This window comes from Lolium perenne, chromosome 3 (genome assembly GCF_019359855.2).
Source record: "Lolium perenne isolate Kyuss_39 chromosome 3, Kyuss_2.0, whole genome shotgun sequence".
NCBI classification, from domain to species: Eukaryota; Viridiplantae; Streptophyta; class Magnoliopsida; order Poales; family Poaceae; genus Lolium; species Lolium perenne.
In genome coordinates this window covers 324,840,244-324,857,788 of record NC_067246.2, presented here as the reverse complement: position 1 = coordinate 324,857,788, position 17,545 = coordinate 324,840,244, and the positions used below count along the sequence as shown (strand labels likewise).

The window sequence follows — 17,545 nt, the reverse complement described above, 5'->3', positions numbered from 1 at the left end:
TTAACTAAGTGTTTTTCCTTCGAGCTAACATAGAATACAGTGCTAGATAAGTGTCTTATATTTTCCATTGCAGGTCCTGGACAAAATACTTGATTCTAGGCTGATTCTTTGGTTACATGCTTCTCGCCGGTTGATCTCTGGTATGTCCAAACTTCAATATAATTAACCTGTTTAGAATAAGTATCTGAAGCTTCATTGTTGTGGATTGCCAACTAAGCTAACCCTGCATCATTTAAAAAAGTACATTTTTGTAAGTACGCTAGCAGACCATTAAAGATGAAACCATACCATAATATTCAAATGAACATAAGCATCAAATATTCAAATTGCAGTACATGGAAATTATACACATTTAACTTTGCTTCCCAGACTCAAAACACAGATTAATGAGCTGCACTTTATTTCTTCAAAACATAACACTTTAAATATTACTTTTCAATAAGTCAGATTTTCACACTATCTACTTATCTATACAAACTACTTCAGGACGAATAGAAGTTTTATATTTAAATGTTCAGCAACGTTTCTCTTGAATATATCAAATAAGTATTGAAAGATTTTCATACGAACGATCCACTTATAGCCTAAAATAGGTACATGATGCTTAGTATCAATGCAACCTAACCATGAATGCTAATAAATTAGGGCAGCTAGTTAAAATCTCCCTACCATTTAATTGAGCTACAATGCATATAACATCTACTATTCGGGCTTTGAGAATATATCGCGCCATATGGTGTATTTTTCCATATATGCCCGACTACAAAAATAATTCTAAAGAAAATTCTTAAAGTATGACAAACTATAAACAAAAAGATTGTCCGTGGTTTAATAGATACCTCATTTTTATTTTCCTTATTCCCACAAACCTTGTTTAGTCCAAGGCAGCCTAGCACAAACGACATAACATGTAAGCTCTCTCCCTCTCCCCAATTGCTCAGCAACAATCTAATTCACATGTATTAAGCATGCTTTGATGTGTTTGGTCTTTTGCCGTTTCTCCGTTCTAAAGATGAGTATCTCACCTCTAAAAGGGGTGGTGCTTCCGGACAGGACCCAATCAGGTGCGGTCGGTCCAACAACAGTCAGGTACTTGTCCAATTGCCTGTCAACAAAAGTGCACACTCAAACTCAAATAGTTACAACAATGTGAACTCAATGTCCCATCTAGCCAAACCACTCAAACTGAAATAGCTGCTGCATACGAAAACTCAAAGTTGAATAACTTCACCCATACGGAGATCAAAGATTCATAATTTCGCAGTGTACCCATTAAAAAGATTATAGGTACATTACTGTGCAATGGTTACTATAGAATTAACAACTGCTTCTGCACTTCTTCATTTAAATAAATATATGGATAAAATCTCGAACTGAAATAGTGGCTGCATACTAAAACTCAAAACTGAATAACTTTACCCATATGGAGATCAAAGGGTCATATTTTTATATTGTACCCATTAAAAAGATTATAGGTATATTATTGTGCGATGGTTACCATAGAATTACCTACTGCTGCTTCTGCACCTCATCCTTTAAATAAATATATGGATAAAATCTCAAGCCACAAGGGCTTAAAGATTGGCAATGAAGAATACTGGGGAAAGAGCTACATTAGCTATGCTGGCCATTTTGCCAAAAACACCATAATGTGTGAAGTTAGGCCTATCTGCTAGCACTGCAATCCTAGATCTGCATGGACAACAGTTGGTAGAACAAAGGGAATTAATGCGGGAACAAATATTTTACCATCAAAAAAATCTAGAGGTGTTAATTAGCACTACCATATGCAGTAAATTCAGTAGTTGAAAATGGAAAGAGGAACACAGCGAGAATCTAACCTATTAATGAAGATATGATATGTCGTTTAGGTAAGCGCTGAGAAACCAACTCTAAGAAATCTGAAGTCAGAACACATTCGCAGCCAAGGATCTCCTGGAGTCTGGAATCACATAATATTGATGTGCTCAAATCATGCTATGCAAATGAAATACAACACTAATGGATTTCATGCATCTTAATTAGGCTGGGTAGAAACTGAGTCGACAATAATTTATATTCTAAAGAATAACATGATTATTACGGAAAAGGACAGGAAAGTTGAATAGACGCATTTTCTGACACTACTTTATAGAAAAGTATATAAACCAAAGAATCAATGTAGAATTTTGCTTGTATTCCTAAACCAGACTCTTAATTCAATAATTGTTTCCTGTACCTGTGAAGCATTGTGTGCGTGGCTTAACTTTCAGATGGATGCAGTTCCAAACCACATTCTACATTCTAGAATAAAGATGGTAAGCCATTTATGTCTCAATTTTACTTTCCTGTTTACCAAAGTAAGCGTAGACTTTTAACTAACTAATGGACATGTGTTACGGGCAGCATACGTATTGGGCGCATAAACGGAGCACTTGAAGAACGACAATAGGGAAGCCTCATCTGCCAGTGAAGATCACACATATAAAGCGAACATATGGTACTGGGAGACAACAGAGAAACATCAGCTGCCAGTGAAGGACACACATGTTGACATGTGAAGCAGCAGCCAGGGCACATCTTCCTCGCTAGAGAACACCATCTTGTTATAGAATGAAGAGGAATGCCTCGGTGGAAGTAGATGGCGGCAAAAGGAGAGCCGCAAAGAATGAATAAAGGGCAACCAATCTACAGAGCTACCAAGCAGATGTCAATCCTTGCATCATCGCCTGGTACGTTGTTCTTCCCTTAGTATTTATTACAAGGCAATATATTGAAAGCAATTATCTGGTGCATTTTGGTCTTCAAAATAGATAAAATTTGGCAAGAAATATATCTGTTCAAATTAGAAATTTGGAATGAAATATACCAAGAAGACCTTGCCTTCTGGATAATTAAACCATGCAGTACATTGTTCAAATTTCCAATGCTTTCAATGGGTCCTTCGGGTCAATTTCATGGAAAAGAGGGAGATCTGACCTTGCCACCTCAATCTCGTGAGCTCAGGGGTCCTGAACATGCATATAAACTTATATCTTAGAGATAATCCTTAGGCACACATATATCAAAACGTCCAGAAAAACACAAACACATATAGGAATCCAACATATCTGGTGAAACCAATACACTATAGATATGCCAATTAGTTTTCTGGTAACTACACTGTGAACCACTCACTAATTTTTACTGATCATCTTTCTTGGGCGGACAACAAAGCTTCTTTGCAGTAGTATCAACAAAACAAAAAAAATTGCCAAGTTTCATATGGTGTTTCCTACTACAGGCTAAAACACGGAATCTCTAATGAGGCAGCAGAAGATAAGGCTAAAATAAAAAACTTCATCACCTAGTAACCTTTAATTCTTGTGCCACACATAATAGAACATATAAATGAGATTCTTTGGACGTGAAGAATACACCTGTGGACTGGCACAAACCATTATACATTGTTTAAACCAGCCTGCATATATAAGAAACGACAAAGAATTCTCTTTAGCAACATCAAGGTTAGAAGCCGATGCAAATACATAACAGCAGGCAAAATTAGCAACAACTTGTTTCAACCAAACAAAATAACAGTCGCCTTGAGGTAATTGCACCGACAACGCAACGTGAAGGGAGGCAAAAAGCAACTAAATCTTTTATGACCTGGAGACTACTAAATCAAGTGAAGAAAATGGTCAGCTGCGATTAGAAATTTGTGTACGCTTCAACTAACTGTTGCCTCGCAGCATCCTTTGCACAATATTAACATATGTGTGAATCTGCAAGTGCGTATTTCAAAGTAAAACTTTGCTACACCATATTCATTATTTACCATGTGGAATATCACATTCAGCAAGCCCAACCAAATAATAATGGCTTATGTGCAACAAATAGTAGATAAATAATTTTGTTCACATAAGAGGTAAATGTTCTGGATCAAACAATTAGCAACTTCCACATAGAATAATTAGCAGGCACCACAAATAGTCAAAGAATTAGTTTGAATTCATGAAATATAAGCTTGCATCAGTAACAAACATCTTTCTTAGATATTGAACAATGATCTATCTCCATGGCACAAAAGAGTAGAAATACAGAACTGCAGTCATATACCTGTATCTCTCGCTCTCTAGATGTATTTGTTGTGCAGTTTTCTTATATAGTAGCTTTATCAACAGCTTTGCAGCATAAATCCAGGAGTAGAAGCAAAACACCTCTGACAGGAGTCATGCTATGCCAATCATCTTGGCAAGCAACCCAGAATCCAGTGCCTTGAGTGCGAGATACATACTAAAGAATAAGAAATAGGTAAGTTATTTCTTCCAAAAAGAGCTGAAGTTAGGCAAAGAAGAGAGTGCAAAATTATTGATATTACATCACTTGTTGACACTCACGCTGGCTTCATTTAAATGACACTACCTTCATTTAGATGCTAATAGTTCCATACTACTATATCGGAAATTATGATCTTTGCAAACAAGGTTGCCTCGGGCTTGTACAACATCTTAGTTAGCTCAGAACTATTAATAGTATACGTGTAGTTAAAAGTAAGATTATCACTGAAGTGGTACTGATATTACCCAAAAGATAAAGCTAAGATTATTTTAACATCTTGCATGAGTCTTTCAGTTTTCTAGGAAAAGTTTTCCTCTAGCTGCAGTATATTCAGTACATACAAACCTAATTAAGGAGACTAAATTAAGAATATTTGGTAGACATGTGTTGGATTCAGAATTCGTAGCATTAGGGACATAAGTAAATCACATGAAGCATCAGGGTGAATGAATTTGACCTGAAAACATCAGCGAGAACACATATCTTATGTGTCCAAGAGGCTGTGATGTTGATTTCTAAGCCATGATTTCAGTCGACCAAAGTCAAAAATAGAGTATACATTTTGTTTCCAATGGCAACATGCCTTTATGGTCGGTGTTATTTCGTAGGCACTTATATACGAAGATACTGTAGTATGGTCAGTGTTATTTCGTAGGCAAACCTCGTACATACAAACCACCAGAAGCTATTAGAGTAAAAATAATTCCAATAGATAATAGAAGTATAGAACCCATGATATAAATTGGGTGAAAAGAAAATTCTTGGTAATCCTGTAGGAGTGGAAGGCTTCCTGCTCCGCCGTCATCTGCACTTTAATTCCATCTACCAAACTGCACACGGACTGGAGTAGCACATACGTGAGAAAACTCAAGATCTGAGAAATTTCAACATAGGTGGTCTAATTCATAGCTCTGCCCACAGATCTCAGCAGTCCTAACACGCACAAACATAGAATAGCATTTTTAGCAGAAAGGAACAAATCACAAACCAATACAATACAAATCGTATCAAGAACAGGACAAGGAATCGTGGAAAGAACAACCAAAATCCGCCCAAAAAACTCACCAATTTGGCCGAGCTGGGAGGAGAAGGCATGGCCACGTCATGAAGGTCCTCCTCCACCTTGCTCCTCCTCTAGGCCAGCCCTTCCCCAAGCCCCGCCCCGCTGTGCCATGGTGGCCGTCGTGGAGACCCGCGTCTCCTCTGTTGCTGTAGCAGGATGGAAAAGGCGGCGGGGAGGAGGCGGGGAGGCAGCGGCGCTGGCCCATAGGAGGAGCCGGAGGATGGGGCGCGAGGGGAGGGGAGGACAGGGCGGCCAGCCAGGAAGGCGGAGCGGCGCCAGCCGCCAGCCGCCTCTCGCGAGCAGCACGCCAAGGGAGGGCGCGAATGCGGCTAGGGTTTCCTCGGGAACCTCTTTTATACCGGCGCGGTAAAAACAACGGACGGCCCAGATTCACTGAGGTAAGATCAATGGCTGAGAGGCTCTAATCTCTGTGAGGCCCCCGTGGGGGGGCATCATATATACCCCTGGATAACAAATGCTGTCCACACAACACATGTGCACCAAGATGATCAAATGTGCCACACCACGTGCCACACCACGATGATCGGACTCTTTACGTGTGCCACACCACGATGATCAAATGTGCACACATGATTCTCGGAGGATTAAAGTACACACATGACAAGACGGTGACTGCATGACACATGGGACTACTTTTTTTCGAAATTGGGGAAATATCGCCCCAGCTTCTGCATCCAAAGGATGCACACGGTTTTTTTTATTAAATTATTCACGAACCTTACAAGAAACAATACAAAAGATCAAACTCGAAGCAACCTTACTATACCTACAGTGGAATGAAGAGGGTGATAATACACCAACGCACATCATCCAAAACTAAATGCCTTCCCAAACCGCCCAATAGCAAGTGAGAAACACATCCAGTCAAGCAGACTCTCAGCGCACGCCAATACACACGCCACAGGAGTTGCTCCCGCCGTCTTCCTCGACTCCATCTTCAAGAGAGATCATCGCATTAACCTTGCAAGACCTGCCGTCGATGCCACCATGACGCCAGACGGCCCCACCCTCCTGCACGTATACATCATCCCGCATCTGTCGTCGATACCCTGCAGCACCATGCCACTGAGACTCAACACCAACAAAGTGGTAGATGAACACCACTCCACCGAAATCTGCCAACATCCAGCAGATGCTCCAAAAACGATGCCCCAAGAGGTAGAACGACGCAGGGCGCGCCGCCATCGTCCGATCCGGGAGACCCGGACCTAGGGTTTCCCCGGAGCGGCATGAGTGAGAAACCGCAGACTGCGTCGACGATGTACGTCTTCAAGAAGGTAGCGGCGCGACACGTCACCATCGTCCGCCAACCGAGGTCGGAACACAGTTTTCACCGGCAGCCGCGCTTCCCCAACTCGCCGAGTGTAGTGCCAAGAGGGGCACACATGGGACTCGTACAGGAGCAGATCGATCAACCTGCCGTACACGATCAAGGTCGGTGTGGTCAAGAGCTACCCGTTGCCACCAAGTATAACATGTGGGCGCGGCGTGCTTCCACTACTTTAGAGCTCGCCGGCCGGAGTGGTACTGGTACCAGCGCCGGTGCCGTCAGCTCGTACCTCATGCACTCATGACTCATGCATGATTTAGAGAGGCTCATTCTGGCAGCGTCGCTGAATAATATTCCATGTCATCCAGGTGTCAAAATTGCAATGCATTCATAATTTCATAGGCATGAACGAGGGATGGAGATGGGTAACTCAGGAGGCGATTTACACAAAAATAATCCTTTGTGGGAAAAAAACGCACGAAATGACCTTCCAGCCAAACTATTTTACGTCTTTAACCTTTTTATGTGGCGCCCTTCGTAACACTACGGGAGAGATGGAGTATGCCAACGGCCGCCAGCCGTCGGCACAGTCCAGAAGGCCGTCGGCACAGGCTATGTCGACGGTGACCGTCGGCGTAGCGTCGTCGGCACAGTTCTGGTCGGGGACTGCCCAATCACCGTCGGCATAGACTGGCCGTCGGCACAGATTGTTGTGCCGACGGTAAAACCGTCGGCATAGTATTTCAAAAAATTTAAAATTATTTTCGAAAAAATATTCAAAATTTTTTTTTGAAAGAAATTTATTATTAATTTTTATTTTTTTCACTTATCTTCTTCTACTTTTTTACTTGTTAATCTTTCACAATCACACTTAGTACACTTAATCTTAGGTCAAATTACACTTATGGTCAAACTTCCCACTTGGTCACCCATCCTCACACTACTCCCGCTCCGGCACGCTTAACTTCTTATTTCTCTTCGAATGAGCTTCCATGAAAGAAATGACACCTTGACGTTAATATTACCATATCTATCATATTAACCCTTTGGCCCTGATGTCACACCTCTATGTTTTTTAATTCTGAACAATTATTTAAGTAAAGAACAATGAATATATATAAATAATAATAATATAGAATTTTAAAAACAATTAAATGATTTTATTTTTTTGTCTTTTTATTTAATATGGAATAATTAATATCAGTAAATGCGAAATTGGCAAATAATATGTCTAAATTGATCAGAAAAAATGAGAGGAATAAAAATATGATATATCATCTTTTGAACCTACAAAGTTAACTTACCCAAAAATCATGAGCATACCTCTAGTTCAAATTTGACTGACTTTATCGAAAATGAGGTGGGAAACGGCCTCGTCATGACATAGTTTGCCGAAACAAGGTCATATTTCGCACGTGTGTGGACCCTAGGATGGGAAGCAAGACCCTGGACGCGAATTTCTAATCCGACCCACGAACATCCATCTTTTCATTTTTAGCGTACCCAAACGGTTTTTATTTGTGAAGCAGGTACATGGGGCGCATTTTAGTATGACGTGAAACCTCCGTGCGATGATAGTAGAGCACCTACGCACCACCTATCACATGACATGTGCATGTGTTAACTTTTTGGGAACCCATGCGTTTTCCGGCGGTGTCCCGCCGAATCCGCTGGAAACTGACCGGATTTGAACTAGGGGTGAACTATCGGTCGCTCCAGAAATTCCGAAAAAATTGTTTTTAGTTCAACGACACATCATTATATGTGCTAATTTTTGTCCGTTTAGTTTGTTCGCGAATGGGTGCACCCGCACGCCCGGTACAACGATACCGCATGTCCCGGGGGTCCTGTTTTGGCCAGATGGCAATTTGAACGAAGTCAAAAAATCCCACGGAGCCGCGTGACGTCATTTTATATGTCATAGTAACTATTCCGTTTGTTAAAACTGGGATACGGCAATTATTTTGAAAAACCCTTCACGAAAAGGGCTATCACGTCCAGAGTTCTATGGATTTCAGGGGAAATGAGGTTGGAAACGGCCTCGGCATGTCATAATTTGCCGAAACTAGATCATATTTGGCACGTGTGTGGGCCCTAGGATGGGAAGTAAGACCCCGGTCGCGCATTTCTAATCCGACCCACGGACGGCCATCATTTCATTTTTAGCGTGCCCAAACGGTTTTTATTTGTGAAGCAGCTAAATGGGGCGCATTTTAGTATGACGTGAAACCTCCGTGCGATGATAGTATACCACCTATGCACCACCTATCACATGACATGTGCACGCGTTAGCTTTTTCGGAACCCATGTGGCTTCCGGTGGTGTCCCGCCGAATCCGCTGAAAAGTGACCGAATTTGAACTAGGGTCAACTATTCCTCGCTCCAGAAAATCCGGAGAAATTATTTTTAGTTCAACGACGCATCATTATATGTGCTAATTTTTGTCCTTTTTGTTTGTTCGCGAATGGGTGCACCCGCACGCCCGGTACGGCGATACCGCATGTCTCGGGGGCCTTGTTTTGGCCAGATGGCTTTTTGAACGAAGTCAAAAAATCTCACGGAACCGGGTGGCGTCATTTTATATGTCATAGTAACTATTCCGTTTGTCAAAACAGGGATACAGCGATTATTTTTAAAAACGCTTCATGAAAAGGGCTATCATGTCCGGAGTTCTATGGATTTCAGGTGAAATGAGGTGGGAAACGGCCTCGGCATGGCATAGTTTGCCGAAAAAAGGTCATATTTGGCACGTGTGTGGACCCTAGGATGGGAAGCAAGACCCCGGACGCGGATTTCTAATCCGACCCACGGACGACCATCTTTTCATTTTTAGCGTGCCCAAACGGTTTTTATTTGTGAAGCAGCTACAAGGGGCGCATTTTAGTATGACGTGAAACCTCCGTGCGATGACTGTAGACCACCTACGCACCACCTATCACATGACATGTGCACTCGTTAGCTTTTTGGGAACCCATGCGGCCTCCGGCGGTGTCCCGCCGAATCCGCTGGAAACTGACCAGATTTGAACTAGGGGTGAACTATCCGTCGCTCCAGAAATTCCGGAAAAATTATTTTTAGTTCTACGGCGCATCATTATATGTGCTAATTTTTGTCCGTTTAGTTTGTTCGTGAATGGGTGCACCCGCACACCCGGTACGACGATACCGCATGTCCCGGGGGTCCTGTTTTGGCCAGATGGCAATTTGAACGAAGTCCAAAAATCCCACGTAGCCGCGTGACGTCATTTTATATGTCATAGTAACTATTTCGTTTGTCAAAACTGGGATACGTAAATTATTTTGAAAAACCCTTCACGAAAAGGGCTATCACGTCCGGAGTTCTATGAATTTCAGGGGAAATGAGGTGGGAAACGGCCTCGGCATGGCATAGTTTGCCGAAACGAGATCATATTTGGCACGTGTGTGGACCCTAGGATGGGAAGCAAGACCCCGGACGCGGATTTCTAATCCGACCCACGAGCGACAATTTTTTCATTTTTAGCGTGTGTGAAAGCCATGAAACCTCGAACATTATAGCTCATTTCTAAGAAGATTTGTTTAGGTATTTGAAATATTCCATTTTTTTATATTTTTCTATGATAGATCTTGTTTTTCTGCAAAATTTGATATATTATACTTATTTTTCTCAATTAGAATGATTTAGTTATACTTTTTTGAAGACTGTCGTGCAGTAGAAAAAAGCTATGCCGACGGTATAACCGTCGGCACAGGTCTGTAGTAAAAAAAAAGAAAAAAAATGTTGTGCCGACGGCCAGACTGGTCCTGTGCCAACGGCCAGAACTGGCACAACCGGCCTGTACCGACGGCCATTTTAACGCCGACGGTCATCCTTGTCGCCGCGGTCCGGAGGTTTCTGTGCCGACGGCCCCGATATTTGGTCGTGTTATCACCAGATTTTGGTCAAATCAGGAGGTGGGCCGTTAGAGAAATGGGCTTGGAATATTACACGTGGAAGATCTCTGAAGCGGCCTTGCACGGAGAATTTGGGCTAGTTTGCCCGTGTATCTTTAATTATAGTAGATTGTATCGTAGATTAAAAGTTAGAGTTTGTCTCGTACACGGTGGGGATATTCCCACGTTAGAAAGTCCCCTGGACTATAAATATGTATCTAGGGTTTATGGAATAAACAACAACTCACGTTCAACCCAAACAAACCAATCTCGGCGCATCGCCAACTCCTTCGTCTCGAGGGTTTCTATCAGGTAAGCGACATGCTGCCTAGATCGCATCTTGCGATCTAGGCAGCACAAGCTCCACGTTGTTCATGCGTTGCTCGTACTGAAGCGTATTTGATGGCGAGCAACGTAGTTATCATAGATGTGTTAGGGTTAGCATAGTTCTTCGTATAACATGCTTACGTAGTGCAACCCTTGCATATCTAGCCGCCCTCACACCTATCTCAGGTGTGGGGGCGGCACCCCGCTTGATCATTATTTAGTAGATCTGATCCGTTACGATTGCTCCTTGTTCTACAAGGATTAGTTTAATATCTGCAATAGTTAGGCCTTACAAAGGGGGGGAGGATCCAGCGGCGCGTAGGGTGTTGTTCGCAAGTCCTAAACAGGACGTTCCGAGGATCAACTTCATGTTGGTTTTTAGGCCTTGTTTAGGATCGGCTTACGATCACCGTGCGTGGCCGCGAGGCCCAACCTGGAGTAGGATGATCCGATTATGCGGTGAAAACCCTAAATCGTCGTAGATCTCATTAGCTTTATCTTGATCAAGCAGGATCACCATATATTCGTGCACCCCGTACGAATCATGGGTGGATCGGCTCTTTGAGCCGATTCACAGGATAACCTGAGAGCCGATCGAGGCTCGTATTTAATGTTTACGTGTATGCCATGCAGGAAACTAAGCGAGGCATCCCCATCACCTTCCTGACCAGGTATAGGTCAGGTGGCACGCCCTTGCACTTCGCATCGGACGTGTGACCAGAAGAGCATTGCGGGCCGTCGCTCGGAGGGGTCTCAGCCAGCCGCAGCTCTAGGCTCTTCCCGGCTCTACCTGTGTTGACCGTCGCTGCCCGCCGGTGGGTTTTGGCAGTCAACACATTCTGGCACGCCCGGTGGGACTATTCCAAGCCGTACCCCGACGAGTACGAGATGATCCCGCTGCCACCTAAATATCGGCTCCCTGACTTCTCCAAATTCAGTGGATCAGATGGCTCCAGCTCCATCGAGCACGTCGGCCGATATTTGGCGCAACTAGGACCGGCTTCAGTGTCGGATCAGCTACGCGTGAGGCTCTTTTCACAGTCCCTCACGGGATCGGCTTTCGGATGGTACACCTCTTTGCCAGCAAACTCCATCCGGTCTTGGAAGCAATTGGAAGAACAGTTCCATATGCAATACCATTCAGAAGCTTCCGAGTCTAGCATTGCCGATCTAGCACAACTACGTCAGAAGCGCGGAGAAAAGGTGACAGATTATATCCAGCGATTTATTAATCTTAGGAACAGATGTTTTTAGATTCGTATAACCGAAAAGGAAGCGATCGAGTTGGCGTAGGCGGCCTTGCAACACAGCTCAAGGACATGGCCTCCCAAGCGAGATTATCCTCGTTGGCGCACATGGTTCGAAACTATCGGCATATGAACAGCGCCACCCGGACTGTACCAAGACAAGTTCAAGCGTGCGATAGTCCTGGTCGATGCGAGAGGAAGACGAAGTTCCTGCGGGAGACCAAGAAGTGGCAAGGCCGAGTGGACTCGGGGAGGAACCCCGTGTCCTGCAAATGGGTAAAGCCACCGGGGCCGCCCGGGGGATTTGATTTTGACGTGACCAAGATCGAACAAATCTTCGACCTCCCGCTCAAGGAGAAACAGCTTGACGATTCCCGAAGGTCTCAAGTTCCCCACGGCGCAAGAGCTGAACGGAAAGCCGTACCGCAAATGGCACAACTCGCTCTCCCATGCCACCAACGACCTGCAGGGTGTGGCGTCGGTACATCCAAGCGGCGATAGAGAAGGGGCGTCTAATTTTTAACCGATGCGCCATGAAGGTCGACACCCAGCCCTTCCCCGCCGTTAACATGGTAGAAGTCACCTACCCTGAGGGTTGCCGGCCAGTCCCACGTTCAAGCATCAACATGGTAGGACCACAGGAACCACTCTGGCAAAGATGGAGATGAGGGCAGCTGCTCTCATAGCAAGGACACAGAGGAGGCCGCTCCACGCGATCGGCTCCATCATGATGGCAAGCGCTACGTCACAGAGGGAGAAGTGAAGAACATAAGATATCAACGACCTCTCTCTGATCACCTCCTCAACAAATATGTGAATCAGTATGACCAACGCCGACGGTCCAACTATGATGATGAAGGAGATCGTCTGGCTAGAGAAGCCAGAAGACATCGTCGGCATGATCGCGATGAGGAGGAGCACGAGCGCCGTGCCACGGACAGGTCAAGGGAGCAAGATGACAACGCCGGACACCGGGACCGCCCTTTCTTCGGACAACTGCTGGGATTCGGGAATGAGCCGATTGCCCACAATCGGCAATTGCCTGAATGCAACAAGAAGAAGAAGGAGGCAGCCAACGTGTCTGTGTTCGAGCGCTTAGGGCCTCTCCCGCCACAGAGCAAACGTGCTGAGTCCCCTCGGTGGGCAGATCTTGAGGATTCCGAAGACGAGAGACCAGAAGAAGAAGACAGGTACCACCGTCCAAGGTGGTGCCCTGACGGACTCAGCCGTTCACAAAAACGCAGGGTTCAGCGGTTGCGCGGCCTGGAGGAAGCCGAAAGGTTATACCTGCATACGCTAAGGAAGGCACGGCCTGATCTGGCTGCAAAGGTTCAGCGAGCCCTGGATGAATAGGGTCGTCCATGGAGAATGGAGTGGCGTCCCAAGCAAAAGAAAGCCGATGATGAAACATCGGCTGGCACAAACATGGTGCTCATCTTGCCGACGGAGCTTAGTGCTCCACGAGTCTACGATGCGCTCAAGGTGGATGACAGCAGGCGCATAAAGTCAGAGGTTGGGTTTATCCAGCCTGACCGAGTAGCAAGAACGTACCAGTGAGCAAAACAAGGCGAGGCTGATCCTTGTGATCGGCCCCATAAATTATGAAGGGACATTACAAAACCTTCATCGAACAAGCAATTTGGAGGCCGATTCCAGCAATCGGCCAAAATTAACCTCACCATCCATTCTGCCTGGGTTTGACGTTTGATCCAGCAGGGAGTACCTAACGAGCCGATACCATCAAATCTTTTGACAGAATCGGCTCGGGGGGGCACCTAGGTGGATGAAATACGAAGATATGAAGAAGGAGTATCTTGCAAACACCCAGCAGCCCAAGATATTCTTTGGGTTTTGAAGTATGGGGGCCGACACATACATGAATCGGCCGTAAAAAAAAACCAATCTCGAAAATTTTTAAGCACAGCCGATGCAGCAGACATCGACTTAAGGGTAGAGAGCTGATGCATGACCATCAGCTCCAGAGGAGGTACAGCTGTTATGAGCAGGAAGTGTCAATGGAGCAGGAAGTGAGTCGCGAAGAGAGATTCTAATGGGAGAGCTCCTCAATTGAGTGGCTTGATGACTCCGATTTTCTCTTCAAGAACCTCTGGTTTCCTTTTGCGAGTAATGTGCAGATCAGGTTAAGGATGGGTTGCATCAGATCCACCAAAGGAAAGGAGCCGATCTGACCTGCAAGGCGCAAGAAGTAGGCGAAGAAACTCGAGGGGAGCTCGCCTGGAGGTTCTCTGCTCTGAGAGCCGATTTTGCTGAAATCGGCTGGTTGCATCATGACTTGGGAACCGATGGCGACACATTTGGTTAGTCCAGCGATATGCTCGCCTTGATAGAGGCTCGGGGGGCAACTGATGGCGCAGAATTTTCTGTTCTTAAGAAGCCGATTGAGATTTCATCGGGCTGAAAACCCAGTGGTATCGACTTCAGCATCAAGTCGTTTCAGCAGTGGTTCTGGGGCTCTCGTAAGAACGTCGATCTGCCTAGTTGTCCGCCAGAGCTCAAAGTCATCAGTTGGGAAAAGCAAAAGATCAAAGGGATGAAGAATGGGGCATTGAGATACCGGTGCGTTGTCATCGGCTCGTTAGGCATTGGCTAAGTGACGATCGGCGGGATCAGTATAAAAGGGAATCGGCTGAATTGGCATAAAAGAAATTGGCAAAATCAAACTTCATTAATAAACCAGATTTCTTACATAGAAGAGCTGATTGCTCTCAAAAGGGAGTACTAAGGGGATACATTGCCCCGTCTACTGCTGCTGATCCTATTCTAGAGGTCCTATTCTACGGGCCGTCACTGCCCTCGTCGTCACCATCGCCAGCGCTGTCGGCGCTGCTCCCGGCGGGCTCGTCGTCACTGCTGTAGCGGCCGCCGGCAGGACCTTCGTTGTCCTCGTCCTCCACGTCGTCGTCGTCATCGTCGCTATCATAGTCACTGAGGTTTCCTGGCCAGGGGCAGTGGCGCTTGGCCGGCGGCTCGTCGGAGGGGCTGTCGTCGTCGTCCTCCTCCTCCTCTTCCTCCTCCTTCACCTCGGAGGAGGTAAAGTCATCCCAGGAGAAGCGAACGTCATCGCTCTCCTCCTCCGATTCCCCGTCGGCAAGGAAGCGGAGGTCGCTCTCCCCGTCCGTCGAGGACTTGTCGTCCTCGGACCAGAGGGAGAAGTCGTGGTCTGGCTCCTCCCCGGCCTCTATGGCGCGGCGGGTGTTGGCCGCATGGACCTCTTGTGGGCTCGGTGCTGGCATCGGCTCGGGGGAGGAAGAGGACTCAAAGGAAAGTCCCGACGAGGCGGAGGAAGAAGAAGACATGGTGCGCGGAAGGGTTTTTTGGGTGCCGATGGCTGGAACAGAGGAAGGGGATGAAGAAAGCTAATCGATCGGCACAGTTAAATAATGAGGAGCCTGGTGGAAATTTAATGTCATTATAGTTTCCAAGGAGATGACGCCAGAGCTATCGAATTTTACAGAGAAGCTGAGAAGACGGGGCATAATGATAACGGATACTGCAACAGCTCTGCTCTGCCACGACATGACCCGACGAAGGAAAGCATAATGATTTTGGAAAAGTTATTTCCAAAACCAGGGGGGCATGTGTTATCACCAGATTTTGGTCAAATCAGGAGGTGGGCCGTTAGAGAGATGGGCTTGGAATATTACACGTGGAAGATCTCTGAAGCGGCCTTGCACGGAGAATTTGGGCTAGTTTGCCCGTGTATCTTTAATTATAGTAGATTGTATCGTAGATTAAAAGTTAGAGTTTGTCTCGTACACGGTGGGGATATTCCCACGTTAGAAAGTCCCCTGGACTATAAATATGTATCTAGGGTTTATGGAATAAACAACAACTCACGTTCAACCCAAACAAACCAATCTCGGCGCATCGCCAACTCCTTCGTCTCGAGGGTTTCTATCAGGTAGCGACATGTCGCCTAGATCGCATCTTGCGATCTAGGCGGCAAGCTCCACGTTGTTCCTGCGTTGCTCGTACTGACGCGTCTTTGATGGCGAGCACCGTCGTTCTCATAGATGTGGTAGGGTTAGCATAGTTCTTCGTATAACATGCTTACGTAGTGCAACCCTTGCATATCTAGCCGCCCTCACACCTATCTCGGGTGTGGGGCGCACCCCGCTTGATCATTATTTAGTAGATCTGATCCGTTACGATTGCTCCTTGTTCTACAAGGATTAGTTTAATATCTGCAATAGTTAGGCCTTACAAAGGGGGGGAGGATCCAGCGGCGCGTAGGGTGTCGTTCGCAAGTCCTAAACAGGACGTTCCGAGGATCAACTTCATGTTGGTTTTTAGGCCTTGTTTAGGATCGGCTTACGATCACCGTGCGTGGCCGCGAGGCCCAACCTGGAGTAGGATGATCCGATTATGCGGTGAAAACCCTAAATCGTCGTAGATCTCATTAGCTTTATCTTGATCAAGCAGGATCACCATATATTCGTGCACCCCGTACGAATCATGGGTGGATCGGCTCTTTGAGCCGATTCACAGGATAACCTGAGAGCCGATCGAGACTCGTATTTAATGTTTACGTGTATGCCATGCAGGAAACTAAGCGAGGCATCCCCATCACCTTCCTGACCAGGTATAGGTCAGGTGGCACGCCCTTGCACTTCGCATCGGACGTGTGACCAGAAGAGCATTGCGGGCCGTCGCTCGGAGGGGTCTCAGCCAGCCGCAGCTCTAGGCTCTTCCCGGCTCTACCTGTGTTGACCGTCGCTGCCCGCCGGTGGGTTTTGGCAGTCAACAGGCCGTCGGCACATCTGTGTTCTCCCGTAGTGTAAGGGCGTCACACATGTCTATGTGGCGTCCGTGGGAGCGACGCCACACATTGTCAGTTGGCAGGCTCGAGCCGCCACGTATGACACAAGTGTGTGGCGCCCTTACGAAAGTATGTGTGGCACCCTTCACAAAGGCACCACACAAAACAATTAAAATCGTGAAAAATAGTTTGGCTGGAGGATCATTTGGTGTAATTCTTACACAAAAGGGTTATTTTCGTGTAAATCGCCAACTCAGGCACTCATGACTCATGCATGATGCATGGACAGCATGGCGCATGCGAAAGAATCGAGTCGTATCCAGGACCGCCGGTCCAACAAACTGTGTCCACACGGCTGTCACAAATCTGTCACAAATCCATCCTAGGTACGCACTAAATACAGTGCCACCAATACGTTTCTTAATCTCTTTGATACTCTTGGATACTCCCAAATACGCTGCCATCAATACCATGCCTCACACCCTTCCAATTTTGATAGGCTCTCCCAAACAGAAATGGACACTACTTACTTCAGGCACCACATTGAATGTACGTAATCTTGCTGTAAATAGCTGCCCATTGAGCAACGTTCTTATCCCGTGCTCTTTTAGATCTGAAGAATACTAG

General features: G+C 45.8%; 1 long non-coding RNA gene across 17 annotated transcripts; it reads right to left on the bottom strand.

The window, feature by feature from the left end:
- On the bottom strand, positions 1 to 5,734 carry LOC127345717 (uncharacterized). 17 transcript variants are annotated; one of them, XR_007878884.2, is made up of 8 exons: positions 5,365 to 5,731; positions 4,078 to 5,232; positions 3,399 to 3,439; positions 2,849 to 2,990; positions 1,510 to 2,708; positions 1,026 to 1,105; positions 840 to 889; positions 1 to 223 (listed from the first exon to the last, which is right to left on the bottom strand). It is a non-coding gene; the product is annotated as an uncharacterized lncRNA (long non-coding RNA). The 17 variants fall into 17 exon arrangements; XR_007878879.2 differs by lacking the exon at positions 840 to 889 and having other exon boundaries at positions 1,026 to 1,692; positions 1,842 to 1,942; positions 2,219 to 2,708; positions 5,365 to 5,729; XR_007878887.2 differs by having other exon boundaries at positions 1,842 to 2,708; positions 5,365 to 5,728.
- Positions 5,735 to 17,545: the final 11,811 nt, after the last annotated feature.